Source organism: Taudactylus pleione, unplaced genomic scaffold, assembly GCF_031769625.1.
Source record: "Taudactylus pleione unplaced genomic scaffold, aTauple2 ptg000040l, whole genome shotgun sequence".
Taxonomy (NCBI): domain Eukaryota; kingdom Metazoa; phylum Chordata; class Amphibia; order Anura; family Myobatrachidae; genus Taudactylus; species Taudactylus pleione.
This window is the reverse complement of record NW_028284442.1, coordinates 27578544-27592887: the sequence shown is the minus strand read 5'-3', so window position 1 is coordinate 27592887 and position 14344 is coordinate 27578544. Positions and strand designations below refer to the sequence as shown.

Here is a 14344-nt window from a genome sequence, read left to right as displayed (position 1 = left end):
TTGCAGCCCATTCATTTAGGATGAGTGAAAGGCCACAAAGGAGTGGGCAAAGTTTGGGTCCTTTTCATATAAAAAAAAGAAAGATGACAACACAGTTTTGGGTGGAGTTCAACAATTGAAACATTAAATGCTGAAATTACCTAATTAAGATAAGAAGATTAAAATTGTCTTTCGTATTTTTAGCATATAATTAATGCATGTGAGCGGTTACCTGCATTCCACCTGTCGCTGTGTATCACCATCATCTACCAGCGCTGTAGCTTCCATGCTGCATACAGACTTGCCCTCCTGCTGCTCCGTTACCGAGCTGGCGTGTGCATCTGCGGCTCATCCCATCTGCTGCTGTGCATCACCACTTGTATTATCTCCATGGATCCTGTCGCTGTCAGTGCCGCTGGCTGCTACCATTAGGACAGTGCATGCAAGTTACCTGTATTCTAATAACTCCACGCTCTGTGGTTCACTTTTGGTTAAACAACTATACTATTGTGCTGACCTTGTATTGGTTTCCCTGTGCTGTGTGCGATTGTCTTTGGCTGGTTCTGAGTAGGGTGCAGTTTCCAGGGCGTGGGGTCAGTGTGCAGTATACAGTCTGTAAACGGAGATATCCAGTAAGCTGTATTACTTATCCTAACTCTCAGTACCTGACTTCCTCTCTGGGTTCCAGTTCCAGGTCTTGCGTTAGAGCAGTATGGTGGTTTTAGCTTCGTCAAGTTCTAACCTGATTACATAAGACTCTGATTCCTGGCCTGAGTTCTGAGTTTCATTCTCCCAGTAATATATTGTTCTGAGTTCCGTAGGTCACTCTTGTCCCTGGTCTTGCTGGCCTTCGCAGGTCACTAGGCGAGGGGTCACGCAGAGGATCTGGACTGTTCACTCTGGTTCCAGTTCAGTATCCATGCATATCACCAGTCCATGGTTCCTACATAGTCACTAGTGTGCCTATTCTCCTGTGTAGACTTATGAGTCAGTATCATCAAGCTTCCATGTTTCCTGGGCACTTCAGTCCTACCCAAGTGTCCCGGGCCGGATCTACAGAACACTATAACTGTGACATTCTTCTTGCAGCATTACTATTAAAAAGTTGAAACAAAGAGCTACTGCATAATGAAAAAGTAGGTATACATTTTATAATAAAGGGGGCTAAAGCAAAAGATGCTAGATATTCTGTAGCTTTGTACTTTTTTCTGCCCTTAACAAGCGGGTACCAGCTATCTGCAACAGAACTTTAATTCAAGGCTGTAGCTGTCAATATTCCCTGTAAGCAGTTTCCTATCAATGTTACCTGTAGCTATGACCCTTCATATGGATGAAAGCTGGAAAAAATTAACTATAAAATATGCTGACAAAATTGTATAATTTGTGCTTGATGAATGAAAAAAGGGCCTATCAGCTTCAGATGTAAATTCACAATCATTCATTGAGAAGCGGCTAGCTAGTGCTGGCTACCATCATCATCATCGTGTATTTGTACCCACAAGTGACACGACTTATGCATCTCCATGCAGGTCAGCATCTGTTCACAATCACATGCTAACTACACATGGCCTATGTTAGACGACCCTTTCGCCATCCTGCCTCTCCAATGTCTGATGCAAGCAAATCTGCAAACATTCAAATATGAACAGTACAAATTTGTGGCTCTTACGCTGACCACCAAAGACTTTTCAAGTTGTTCCACATCAGCCCTTTGCAGTCAAAGGGCCAGATGCCCCTACAACTAGACACTGTTACATGCTGACTTTCCTCACCTCATTATAGAAATTGTGAATGTCGACATTTGAAATGTCGACTAGAGATGAGCCGTTCGGTTTTGCCGAACACCGATCACACCTGAACTTCGGGCTTCCAAGTCGATCCGAGTCCAGACTCAGGGCCTGATTCAGAGCCGGACGCTCTGAACGAGCGCCCGCTCTGAATCAGGGCGTTTTTTGGTTTTTTCTTGGTGCGTCCTCCTGGATGCTCGCATAGCTGTGGGTTACCACCCACAGCTTATGTGAGCGTCCATGATGATGGTCGCGATGGTCAAGACCATCGCGACCATCGGGCTTGCGACGAGACCCTGTGGTAGGGTCTCGGTGACCGCAAGCCCTGGAGTGATTTTGGCTCTATCAGAGCCAAAATCACTCCCACTGACACACTAGTGATGTCAGTGGGGCCAGACCCAGATGGTAGGCGTTCCCATGGGAACGCCTCTGTCTGGCAGCCACGCCCCCGGCACGCCCACCAAAGGGGGCGTGCTGTCACTCACCATCGACAGCACGCCCCCTTTGGTGCGAGACCCAGAGCGACAGCTTGGCTGTCACTATGCGGGTCTCACGCATGCGCACGACGGAGCTCCCTCCATCGTGCGCATGCGCACTAGGGCACTACCGGCCCGCTTGCGAGCGCTCGCGAGCGGGTCTGAATCAGGCCCTCAGTCTTCTCACCAAGTTCAGAACTTGGATCTAAAAAATGGATTTGGATTGCATTTAAGTCCCTCGTGATTTCAGGTACTATGAGGTGGTCAAAATTAACTGGAAATGAACATTAATGATGTTAATAATACTATAGGAACAAAAACAGGTCCCAGTTACATGAATGTAGCTGTTTTTATACATTTTAAAAAAAATCAAAACCGAAACTAAAACTGAACCAAAGCACTTGAGGGTGGTATTTCCAAAATCAAAACCAAAACACAGGGGGCTGTGCACATCTCTATTGTCGACCTCCTTTCCATGTTGACATTCTGGACAAAATTTAATAAGTGGCGGGTTCTAAACCCCAGCGGTTTGGTGGCAGTTTTGCTATCCGCACATTTGCTAAAGCTAAAACCGCTGCAAAACCGCCATCAAAACACATTTTAGAATAGAATAGAACAGGGCTAGGGCTGAAATTACTAAGCGGCGATTTTGGTGTCATTTGGAAACCGCCACCAAACCGCTAGGGTTTAGAATACCTTGCTTAGTAAATTTTGCCCTGAATGTTGACTTTTTGTACCACACCCCAAAAAGTATCTGAACCATAAAAAAAAGGAAACAGAAAGAGATAGGCCAAAGTAATTGTGTTGTTTGCAAACATCCATTATTCTTTCTAAAATGTTGATTAATGTAGAAACCAGCAACATCAATTGTATTACAGTGCACCTGTCCTCTATACAAAAAACCTAATTACTTAGTATATATAAAAATAGCTTTATGTTAGAACACAGGGGGGATGATATATCTTTTCAATAATGCCAAAGGTATATTTTTAAATCTAGTAGATGCCCCCTGCATCCGTCTCCTTCCAGTCATTTCATAGTAGTATGTCAGCCCAGGACAAAGAAGGGTTTTTTATGACCGGTAACTAATTATTATTGTTTTTGGGTATTATGATCTGTAGACAGTTTTTAGGTACTGTAATTGTGGAAATAAGTCAATTAAATAAGCAAACAATACTTTCCTATCCCAGTAGATAACTTCAATGTAGAAACGAAATGGTCACATGCCACACACATATCTACGTAGCTATTTGTAGGGGTGCTCTCTCTCTCTTCTTATTTACGTCTTTTATTATATTTCCATATTACATCATATATTAAATGCATCATTTTATGTAACACTTATTATACCTTAACATTTTTGAACAGTAGAATATAAAATTTACTCATGTACATGCAGGAAAAGATCCTATATGAAAACACCTAGTAAAGCGTTTCAGTTTAATGCGTTTATTTCATTTTACTGTGTAATAGTATCCACCTATCAGAAAATGTCAGGCACTCACCCATCACTGCATTAATTCCACATACAATCCCGGGGGTCCTGGAATGCTACTGAAACAGCAACATGTAAGTTCGGTTCTTGTGTTATATATCATTTTTGGGAAGAAATGACACCAGAGGATGATGGTATAATGTGAGTCTGTCAATGTGAAATAACAAACATTTTTATTTCAATTACAGAATTGAATAAATGAATTAACAAGGTAAATAAGAAAATAATGTTATTTGAGAGGCTTAGGGAACCTGAGGGTTTCCAGTTGTTGTAGAACTACAAGTTCCAGCATGCACTGCCAACCATAGTCCCAGTCTCTGGACTGGTGGTTCCACCATAATGGAATGTCACACTTTGCCTACCTAGGGACCAAAAATAAAATAACTGTGTTACCTGGAGAGGTACATGTGAGCACCAGCTGTTCCGTCCTGTGGGTCCAGCAGCATTTTCCAAACTTCTTCCCCTGTAGAGCAGAAGAAATCACATAAAGCCTTATGAGTTATTATTTTCTTTTACTGAAAAATAACTTTGTTGATAAAACTAATTAGGAACGGAATAAAAACCAAGGCCAAGGCTCTCTATTATGTTCTTATTGAAGACATGGCATCCCAGACATCTGGATGTAAAGAGAGATAAACTCCTAGCTTCCTCTAGACTTGGGCTGTCTGTTAAAAACACATTTGCAGCCAACAATGGCTTGCCTGGTGCTCTGCAGTACAGAACGCCCTGTTCTGTTGCAGTCATTGGATTGTTATTGTCCAGCGTCCAGTCCTTTGCTGTCCATTCTATGAACGTGTTACTTGCCAGGTGTCTCCACAAAGCCCCCTCCTATAATATACAATAACTTCTCAGCTCAGAACCTCTGTGTTTTCCTTTTTCTGAGAAGAGGCTGCGCTAACCCAGACTGTGAATTAAAACAAAATATACGCCCCAACATCCTTTTGTCAACAAGGTTGCACAATTCACCCTCTTGTGAAATAATGATATAAAAAAAAAAAAATTCCACAGAAGAGGAGTCAAGAGCATTGATTTCAAGAATAAAATCTGTCCAGGAAGTTTCTGGGATCTATTTGCACTTATGAAAACCATGTGTAAGAAGGGCTGTGCCAAGGGACAGAGTGATTTTTTCGCCATCTGGCTGAGATTCTCGTCACCCCACCTCTTTCTTCAGCCTCACTACCTCTGAGAGTCCCATTGATGAAATGCAGGAAGTTAGACAGTTAACCCAGTGTATTCCCGCGGCGCATGTTATGGTTCATCCCAGGGTTATGTTTTAGGTTTTCTCTCCTTTATCATATATCACTGTGTTCTGGAACGCAGCCATTGTTACTGCCATTAACCCTTTTGTTAGCCAAAACATTATTGCAGGTTGGATTATACGCAACAGATTCAGTTGCATATTTGTCATGAGAGCGACTGACTGTATCACTCTGTAGTGTGAGCCTGTGATTGACTTCAAGTGAAAGGAACATGCAAAAAAACAAAACTGACGGACTGGCTTTATAAAGTGCTGGAAGACACAGAAATCAGACTTACAATTTATTTTTTTCACACTTTCTTACTTCAGATTAGCAGTAATTATGTCAGGGGATTATCAGCAACTATATACCTGGGTCAGTCCCATATTCCAAAAAGGTCTAAAAGAATGGTCTACAAACTGCTGGTGGAGAATAACAGCGTCCAAGAACGCTGGGTAGTGAAGTAGAAACCATAACGCATTACAAAGAGTCTATAAAATATTCAGGGGGAGATGTATCAAACCTTGGAGAGAAATGAAGTGGAGAGAGATAAAGTACCAACCAATCAGCTCCTGTCACTTTTCAAACACAGCCTGTAAACGGATAGTTAGAGCCCTTCAGTGAGAACTGCACTCACTCAGCGTTGTTTCTCTGTTACAGACTACACATTCTCTCCACTGATTACACAAATCATTGATACAGTGTGTGAAGCCACGGTTGTCACCATCCCAAATATTTAACAGATGTATTTTCTTTAGGAATGGGATTATCGCAACTCCATGTTTCATACACATTTACCTACCACCTACCGGAACAGCCTTAACTGTACCATGTATAATAAATACTACAAGCCCTCTGTGTTGTCATAATTTCCTCAGTCAGAAGATATTCTTCGGAGGGACTATAACTTTTATTCGTATGTGTCCTCGGGATCTCCTGGAGCAGGTTTGTATCCTGAACAGTTTGTTTTCATTTCCTGTCTTCCCACATGCTATACCTAACATCCGTAAAAGTCATTTAAGAAACACAAAATAAATCTTTACATGGGAATCTATGATTGTGTCTCACTGGGTTATTTTATATTGTTTGAGGGCATGTCTTGATAGGATTCATTTAGGCCTAAACTATCTATTTATTGGATAAAACCGAAGGAGCACACAGTTTTGCAGCATATTAGATTAGGGTTTGGAGTTGGACACCTGTTTGTCATTAGCCTTCAGCACCTGTAAAACCTGTTTTGACGCGGCCTTTTGTAGAGCAACCTGTGTCCTGTCATATCATCAGAGTCTACAGCAGCACAGAGTATTTCAGAAAATGAGTGCTGATCTCGTGGGAGGAAATGATCTGTCCGATCATGTCACATTAGTGATTGCAAAGCTGCATGTGAGGTAGTGTCATGATGGTAAAAGGAGCTATGAGGCAGGCGGGAGGCAAAAGAATGAGACAGAGCAGTATTTCCCAAACTTATTCCTCAGGGAGCACTAACAGTGCATGTTTTCCATGTCTCCCCACAAAGGGCTCTATTCATCATCACTTAATTTCTACAAAAGCAGGTGAAAATTAATATGAGTAGGAATGTTGTGAAACACAAGTGAAATAATTAGCTCCATCCTGCACCCATACTTTTTAATACTTACCTCTCCAAAGTCCCACGTTGGCTACACAAAACGTCTGGCGGCCATTTTCCCGACGTTCAGCGCATGCGCAGTTGGGAAATCGCCGGGAAAATGGCGCAGACTAGTGCCCGGAGTCTACTGAGGCTGTCAGTGCACGGCGGCTACCAGAGAGAGAGGAGGGGGCCCCGGATGGGGAGTGACCACGGGCCCTCTCCTCTCTTAGAACGCCCTTGTGAATACACCTGTGTACCAACTAGGAAAAATGGAAACCATGCACTTAGCGCTCCCTGAGGAATGAGTTTGGGAAACATGAGATAGAGGAAGGAACAGAGGCCCAATTCAGAGATGGATGCTAATGTGATTTTCACGCAGATCGAGCGATTATTTGCCATTGCGTATGTCTATAAGTCGCACTGCGTGTGCAGCGATTACATTGCGATTACGGATGCACAGAGGAAATCATCAAAGTGACTGACAGGTTGTCAGCGTTTGGGGGTGGTAACAGGGAGTGGTCAGAAAAGACGTGCCTGTCCGCATAAACGCCGTTACATGCATAAATTAGCCACTGCGAGTGCTTGCACAGCTCTGCATGTAAGAAGAGCTCCCAAGACTGCGGCAGGTCAGACCTGCCACAAGGGTAAGATGTGCATTGATGTTACCGATATTTACGCTGGTATGCGTCGTCGCACGCAGGTGAGAAGACAGCAGTGGGTGTCTTTATGCTTGGGTGATCTTTGCTAACATTAGAATATTTTCGCTGCTGCGTTGCGTATGACATCGCAGCTGCGATCGCATTAGCGTCCAACTCTGAATCAGGCCCAGAGTGCTACAGCAGTATAGAGTAAGGAATTTAGCCTTTGCTAAATTGATGAATGTGGCTTCAGAATACTTTGTATATGATGCATAGCCCATTATCTTACTAGCATCCCTCATTCTGAAGATATTACATTATCTCAATGGAACTTGAATTCCTTCAGCTAGTTCACTGGTTCTCTACTTCAACCCTCAAGTACTCCGACAGTCATGTTTTGAGGATTTCTGTCTGTGGAAGCAGATGGTATAATTACAGCAAAATAGAGTAACTCACCTGTGCATGATGAAAGAAATCCACAAAACATGTCCTGTTAGTAGTACTTGAGGTTTGAGAAACACTGAGCTGAGGGCCTGATTCAGACCCGTTCACTAGGCTGCGTTCACACGTAGCCTGCCGATGTTTGCAATGTGCGCATTCGTACGCAGTGCACGTGCACAAAATAGTCCATGTGATCGGGAAGCGCTGGCACCCTGTACATAGACGCACCGCTAGAATGAGTGACAGGACGAGCCGTTTGTGGGTGGTGACGGGATGGTCAATGGAAACGGTGGTGTGGTGGTGCGAACACAGGCGTTGTTTCAGGGGCGTGCATAATTAAGACGCTGCATCATAATACACGTCACATGGCTGAATTAAACACTGCAGCACTCGCAGTGCTTGGGGTAGGGTATGGTCAGCCAAAAGTGCTGCGTATGGGTCCGATGTTACTGGATGTTACCAATTGTTTTATACACTTCCTGCAGATGACGTGTGTTACTAAGGGAAAGTGGGCGTCTTGTGTCAGGCTGGTGGGCGTTTAAATACATACCACGATCACACACCAAGACACAGTAGGCGTGCTATTGTCTTGCTTGCGACTGCGGGATTTGCATACTCAGCCTGCTGATGTCTGCGTGCGAACGCATCTTAGCGAGCGGGTCTCTGAATCAGGCCCTAAGTTCGGAAAAAAAGTAGCCCAGTCCCCATAGAAACCTGCGGGGGCTGCTTTCGTAAGCACAAATGGGCGGCTGCAGCAGATATCTGGTTGATACTTATTATTTGTGGGTAACCCCAAAAACGGTTGTTTTTTAGGGATATCAAGCAAATAATAATTAAAATAGGGCAGCTTGTCTATTTAATAGATAAGTATCTGCTAGATAGGAATCGGTATGGACGGCGGTTGTAATTCCAACAGCGGCAGCCCGATGAAGGTTAAAATCCAGATCGTCCTTTTGGTAAGTATCGCTAACCTAATTGCCCCCCTAACCATAACCCTCCCTTAGGGGTGCCTAACCCTAACCTCCCCCCAAGTGCCTAACCCTAACCCCCCTCTAAGTGCCTAAACTTAACCCCCACTACCCCGCAGCCTAACCCAAAATCTCCCGGGGGGGTGACTAACCCTAATCTCCCCCCGGGGGTGCCTAACCCTAACCCCCCCTTCCCCTAACCTAACCCCCCCCCCACGGCTGTCCACGCCTGGCACCCGGCTTACCTTCGATCTGTCTGGCGGGTGTCGGGCTCCCGGCGTAGGTCTAATGACAGGCGTCGGGATTTTGGCGCCTGTCATTAGACACTTACCGGGATTAAACAGTTGGGAAGCCGGCAGTCGGGATTTCGTCCCTCGGCTTCCTGACTGCTTCCCTCTACTCTAGATATACATGGGAATGCTTATTTAAGCAATAGATTCCATGCCATCAAATCAGCACTACAATACATATGTACAAAAACATGGATCCAGTTAAAGGTGTTCGTACTGTCTAGTGCTATTAAATTGACCTTTATAGCAGAGTCAGAAGTGAGTTTCTCAGGAACTATAACACTCTGTACATGACACGTCCACAGTTCTGGTATTTGGGAATAATAGGGGCATATTTATCAGGGCCGTAGCTAGGGTAGTGCGGCCGGTGGCATCGCACAGGGTACCACAGGTCAGGGGGTGCTGTTTGGACCTGTCAAATTTCTGTTAATTATCATTCTTCCTTGTAGCTTCCTCTTCTTTCATCCCCAGCATCTCCTGGCCTATCCTATCTCTTCACTGGCCCTTCCCCATGAAACCATGGGTGCATTATGTCCCTTTAAAAAATTGGGGGGCGCCAATGCTCTTTCTGGCACAGGGCACCAAAATGTCTAGTTACGGCTCTGATATTTATTAATTATCAGGTTCTAGACCAAATAATTATAATTTCTTATTGACGCTTATCTTGGCAATTAGGAAATCAAGATCCTCTGGGTGTATTAAAATACATCTGCAGGGACAGGGGTTCAGATAGGAGCCTGGCTGTACATGCACAGTCTGCTGACCACGTATTCGCGAGAGCAAAGTGCCAGGAAGGGATCCAGTGGATCGCTCGCCAAGGCATAAGCACACCCATCTTATCTGTATGAGCGTTCGCTTTGTGTATGCAGACTCCTCTTAGCGAATGCAGAGATGCCACTGCCCCACATCATCTCCTGGAAGTTTGTGAAAACATTGGTACATCGACCACTATCGGATGTGAACGCAGTGCTTGAGGTAGCTTTTTCCTACCGCAAGCATTGCGAGGAAAACAGAGTAAAAAAATGGCTGGTGACGTGTACTATGACGCTGCTTGTTAATTATGCATGCCTCTAAAATGGCGTTGAAACACTCAAGCACGCCTGCGTTCACATCTCCAATCCCCCGTTTTTACTCGCTAGCCCCTGTAACCACCCACAAGGCCTCTCCTGTCACTCACTCTGCTGGCTGGCTTTGCTGTGCGAGCGAGGGATCTGCGAATGTACTGTGTAGCTTGCGCACGCACACTGCGATGCATACGCATGCGCAGATTAGCAACCATCGGCAATAGTGAGCGCACTGCAGATAGCGTCCGGGTCTGAATCAGGCCCAGAATCCAAACGCCGGCATCCCCACTGGGTTAGGATACTAACATCTGTAGTTAAGTATCCTACCCCTAGACCTAACCCTCCCTCCCTGCAGCCTAATCCTAACCCTCCCCCCCCGAAGCCTAACCCTACTCCCCAGCAGCCTAACCCTCCCCTCCCGCAGTCTAACCCTCCCCCCTGCAGCCTAACCTATTTCTCCCCTAGTGCCTAACCATAACCCTCCCCCTAACCCCAATACTTGCCATCGGGATGCTGGTGATCAGAATGCTGCCACCATGACTCTGACTGGTGTCAGGATTCAGGTGCCAGCATTCTGAGTGCCGGTATCCCGACCACTGGGATATGAACTACATCCTGCTACAACGGCTAACGTATAGTTGCCGACATTTTAGGGAGAAGCCGGGATCTTTACTTCACTAGGCGCTGCCCCAGTTGTGGCAAAATGGCATGATTTGCCAGTCCATGAGAAGGGGTAAGGCTAAAATGAAGCGATCACATAATTTTAGTGTTGCCCCCTTCCTACAGACTTGTGATTCCCGGTAATTACCCACAGGCTCGGCAACAGGGGGGTACAAGGGGTCCACCATGCCAGGCCATGAGGGCTTAGGGGCACAAACAGCATCTGCTCCTGGTCCGCGGCTAATAGTAAATATTAAATTCACTGACCCGATGGCCGCCCATCTGCCAACTTATTACACCATCACCCTCAGCCCCAAAGGTAACGTCGGCCGTCTGCCGGCCCCATCACTTGTACTGAGTGTGCTCACGCAGTATCATGACGTTAACATCACTGGCCATGATGCTGCACCAAAATACATACATATAAACTGAAGAACTGCAAACACGGGACCTGATTCAGAGTTGGGAATAGAGAGAGATATCTCTGTCAACTGACCATCTTGGTGAAACCATGCTGCACTGCAGGTGGGGCAGATTTAAAATGTGCAGAGAGATTTAGATTTGGGAGGAGTGTTTCCAAACTGACATCTAAATCTGGGGTGTCCAACCTTTCACCTTCCCTGGGCCAAACTTGGTTTGGGCCGCACATAAAATAAAATAACAGTAACGTAGTAGTAGTCCCCCCCTTGTAGTGCCCTCAGTAGTAGTAGTCCCCCCCCTTGTAGTGCCCCCATAGTAATCCACCCCCCTGGTAGTGCCCCCAGTAGTAATCCCCCCCTGGTAGTGCCACCATAGAAATCCCCCCCTGGTAGTGCCCCCATAGTAATCCCCCCCCCTGGTAGTGCCCCCATAGTAATCCCCCCCTGGTAGTGCCCCCATAGTAATCCCCCCCTTGGTAGTGCCCCCATAGTAATCCCCCCCTTGGTAGTGCCCCCATAGTAATCCCCCCCTTGGTAGTGCCCCCATAGTAATCCCCCCCCTTGGTAGTGCCCCCATAGTATACCCCCCCTTGGTAGTGCCCCCATAGTAATCCCCCCCTTGGTAGTTCCCCCATAGTAATCCCCCCCCTTGGTAGTGCCCCCATAGTAACCCCCCCTTGGTAGTGCCCCCATAGTAATCCCCCCCTTGGTAGTGCCCCCACAGTAACCCCCCCTTGGTAATCCCCCCCTTGGTAGTGCCCCCATAGTAATCCCCCCCTTGGTAGTGCCCCCATAGTAATCCCCCCCCCCTTGGTAGTGCCCCCATAGTAATCCCCCCCCTAGTAGAGAGAGACTTAATAAAAAAAAAAAAAAAAAAACACTTACCTGAAACTCCCGTATAACACCCAGCTGAGGGTGAACGGTACTAAGAGTGAGGTGTTCTTTCCCCAAATTTACCACTTGTATTACTCTTTCGTCTGCTCCGGTTGAAGTACAGTGAGATTCAGACACTTAGATTACTGACTTATGTTTGAAGAATAGTGCGAATTTATTCACAGTTTTTTAAATATCTCACTAATAACAATTTAATCAAGAAACAGCATATTAACAGGGTACATTACAGTAAATTGCATAAGTTAAATCACATTAACCACACTTTGTTCCTGTAGGAATTTTATTAACCTGGAACACTTCTTTCTTCAAACTGGAAACAAAAGGGTATTAATTCACACAATGCAATTCCCGATTATTAGCGACAATTGAAATACTCTATCTCAATTATTGGTTCTCAACCCAGTCAGTGTTCCCTTTTTATTATTGCATGCAATAAGCAGCCTAAAGCTCTCCCAATAACCCTTAAGTCTGGCCAGCTCACTTGCGTAGGTGCACGTTCGTGTAATAGCTTCTCTGTCACTATCTTTCTGGTGATAATTTTGAAGGCTGCACTAACTCTGAGGCTGACACTGATGTTAGCACTTGTACGTGGCAAGCCCGGGCCTGTGAATTTCTTTATATAAACTGTCGCTGTCTCTGGAGACGACTGACTTTTCCTATAACGCATATATCTTTATAGCTTTATTATCGGTTTTGTTCAGTAAGCTATACCTTGTCAGGTCATAGATTATTTGAATGCAGCTTAAAGGATATAGTCACTTGTTTTAATTTATTTGGGACCTGAGCTCCCCTTTCTTAACTTGCACTGCTTAGACAAAAGTTGAATGCATCAAAGTTAGTTTATCTTCCTTATTAAAACAAGGTATGACTAACTGACAAGGATTTTCTGTAATCAGTCTGCCTATTTTGGCTGGCTGCAATGCCTGGCGCTATAGTGCAGTGTATGTGCTGCTGACAGACCTTTTCCTGTTGCTAAGATTCAGCACCGTGGAGGAACAGGACAGCGCTCTCTCCTCCAGTCAGTCCCCGGCTGTCAGTCACCAGCCCCGGGGGAGGTCTCTGGGCGGCTCCCTTCTGTACAACTTCCTCCTCCCAGCTTCCAGTGAGCTCCGGACCAGGCAGTCTCCTCGCGGCAGCGGTGGCTCCTCACAGCCCGCTCCGCGGCTTCCCTCAGCTGTCGTGACTCCCGCCGGGCAATCTTCACAGCACTCTGAGGTAAGCGCGTAGAGCCTCAGCACCGCAGCAACGGCCATTCACAGTGCCGCCCAGTAAGTCCCGCTCTCACCTCAGGGAGCTCTCTCTCTCCCCTGAGGTAGGAGAGACTTAGCGCAGAGGTCTCTTTGTACCGCGCCTCCAGCGCTCTCCCTCCAGAACCCCCTCGGTCAGCTGGGCAGTTTTATTTATATCTAGGGGTCGCGTGCGGGTCCTTCCCGCTCACTGCTCGCGTCACTCTCCCCAGCGTTCACCTTCTCCTCTCTGGGGACAGTTTTCCCCTCTCCAGCGGCTGCAGTACAAACGTCCTTGCCGCGTGCCCATCAATGCACATAGTCCAGGGAGGGCAGGCTGCTCCAAGTTACCTTCCAAGAGGGGGTTGCACACATAAATAGAAGAAACTGGCATATATATAATTTGGGCCATAAACACTTTAGGGGTATCACATTCCTCCCCGCTAAAATGATGCATGTCCCCATGCATCTCCTTTCCTAACAAGTTTTAACAACTATATATACACTCTTCAACTTTGGACACACTATAACAAGTGTAACAGTGCCCCCATAGTAATCCCCCCCTTGGTAGTGCCCCCACAGTAACCCCCCCCTTGGTAGTGCCCCCATAGTAATCCCCCCCCTTGGTAGTGCCCCCATAGTAATCCCCCCCCCCTTGGTAGTGCCCCCATAGTAATCCCCCCCCCTTGGTAGTGCCCCCATAGTAATCCCCCCCCCCCTAGTAGAGAGAGACTTAATAAAAAAAAAAAAAAAAAAGCACTTACCTGAAGCTCCCGCTCCTGGTCCCGACGCTTCCACCGGCTCCTCTGGCCGCTTTGCATTATGGGAGAGACGTCGTCATGACGACGGCTCTCCCATTAGCCACTGCGGGAGCCGGAAGATGGCTCCCGCAGTGGGAGCAGCGGCAGCCGCTGAGAGTCTGACAGACTCTCAGCGGCTGCTGATTACAGCAAACACAAAGCTGCCGGCTCCGGCGGCTGTGTGTTTGTGCTGTGTAGCGCTGACCGGACTCCGTCCGGTCAGCGCTACACACGCGGTGCAGTCTGTGTCACAGTGACACAGACTGCACCGGCCCGCGGCCCGCATGACGCTGCGGCCCGGGGGGCACATGGCACCCTGCCCCCCGGCCCAGCCCGCCACTGGTGATTACGCTGGCGGCA

General features: G+C 46.6%; 1 long non-coding RNA gene across 1 annotated transcript; it reads right to left on the bottom strand.

The window, feature by feature from the left end:
* Positions 1 to 3638: 3638 nt before the first annotated feature.
* On the bottom strand, positions 3639 to 4582 carry LOC148538459 (uncharacterized). The gene is made up of 3 exons (XR_015871946.1): positions 4439 to 4582; positions 4131 to 4200; positions 3639 to 3884 (listed from the first exon to the last, which is right to left on the bottom strand). It is a non-coding gene; the product is annotated as an uncharacterized LOC148538459 (long non-coding RNA).
* Positions 4583 to 14344: the final 9762 nt, after the last annotated feature.